The sequence below is a fragment of the Carex rostrata genome, chromosome 13, assembly GCF_964058835.1.
Source record: "Carex rostrata chromosome 13, lpCarRost1.2, whole genome shotgun sequence".
In the NCBI taxonomy this organism is placed as follows: Eukaryota; Viridiplantae; Streptophyta; class Magnoliopsida; order Poales; family Cyperaceae; genus Carex; species Carex rostrata.
In genome coordinates this window covers 10,640,856-10,642,555 of record NC_135930.1, presented here as the reverse complement: position 1 = coordinate 10,642,555, position 1,700 = coordinate 10,640,856, and the positions used below count along the sequence as shown (strand labels likewise).

The 1,700-nt window shown below is 30.5% G+C and overlaps 1 long non-coding RNA gene across 1 annotated transcript; it reads right to left on the bottom strand.

The window, feature by feature from the left end:
- Nucleotides 1–240: 240 nt before the first annotated feature.
- Nucleotides 241–1,263, bottom strand: LOC144563948 (uncharacterized). Its single transcript, XR_013514503.1, has 3 exons — nucleotides 1,196–1,263; nucleotides 1,054–1,107; nucleotides 241–335 (listed from the first exon to the last, which is right to left on the bottom strand). It is a non-coding gene; the product is annotated as an uncharacterized LOC144563948 (long non-coding RNA).
- Nucleotides 1,264–1,700: the final 437 nt, after the last annotated feature.

Genomic DNA, 1,700 nt, shown 5'->3' with positions numbered 1-1,700 from the left:
GTTGTGTATTAAATTTAATGTAATTTTGAAATTATTTGACCTTTAATTAAGTACCAAAGAAGTTACCCCATTAATTTTTAAAAACCATTCGATAAATGTCGGTTTTTAAATTGTACTTAATTTGATACACAACCTATATAATTTACAATAAATTATTTGCAGCTTAACTTCTTTTGTTTTTTTATAATTATTTTTTGTTCTACTGTGACAGTTGTCAAGTAAATTGTATCAATATATAATCTGTTACTCCATATTTTTACCTGATCTCTCAGAGTAGGAGCTCCATGATGAAAAATCCACTGTGCATCCACTACCCCCATTTTGTAAAGTGCAGGCTTTCATTTGAAAAAAAAAAAAAAAAATTAGAAAACCAAATGTTAGTTTGCAAAGTTGAGGAAGCAAATTGTTTCATTAAACTTCTTTATTAATTTTTGATGAAATACAGGGGAAGGTTTCCACCCAATTATATGATATTATGGAGTTGGAGACTTAATTCCTTTTTCAAAAGAATTAATTTTGATAATTATAACTGATTAATTAGGGGCCTACGGCAAGAGGTGCAAAAAGAATCTTTTCAAGCGATTGAATCATTTTAATCCTTAAGTTTAATTTCTTCATATTTGTTGTTACATTTTTTATTTCGTCAAAATGGTGATAGATAGTGTACGCTGATTTGGAATTGTGACTAAAAAAACTGACTCCAAATTAATCACTCCTGAGCAAGGTTATAAATAGCGGCACTATAGCATCGCTATTGCGTTTTCAGACTATAAAAGCTATGGCGCTATCAGTGCTATAGCGGTGCTATTTGGGGATAACACTGTTTTTTTAACCAGTTCGCTATGACACGATAAACGCTATTTAAACCTTTGCTCCTGAGCAATTGAACGGGAATATAAGAGTTTTTTATGAAGAACATTTATAATTTTAAAATAAGGTCAGTTATGCAAAGTTGAAATTAATTCCCTCTAGAGAAGAATCAGATAATCTCAAAGAACATTTTTAATTAGCTTGTTTACTTGAACAAATTTATTTAATAGAGCAAGAAGTTACCTCGGCACAATTCCTAAGGGCATAATCAAGCCCCCAGCCATGAACCAAGTCATTCTATAACAAATTTAATAACATGTCAATAGCAATATAGAATAACAACAGCAACTATATATGGTAATTATACAAGAATATATAGAAGTACCTGAATCATGTGCCATACACATCTCCATGCATCTCTAGAAAATACAGGTGCCATTATCTCTATGAACCTATGGATAATTAGTTCAGAATTACAACAGAGTAGATCCAAATAAAATAACAAATGGGACTTAATTCCTATCCTTTGGAGACAGACTAACAAAATATAGAAAATTGAAAATGTCATGAAAAGCTCATGTCATACAACCATGGCTTAATTGTCTATATATATAGTAAATACCTTACACAGTATGAACAAATGGGCATATTATATACAAAAAAAAAAATATATATATATATTATGGGAGTCTGAATGTCTGATGGAGGTGAGTTTGACTTCTGAAAAGCTACTTTATCTTTCTCATGTTTTATATGGATAGGTGAGATATGTATCATTAATTAAAGATGGATATATGTGAAAATAAGAGCTACTATTTACTCTGCACATGGTGGTTGATTCCCAGTACAATTGTGTCGAGCATCCTTAGCTTCACTGTTAAGAAAAGGTA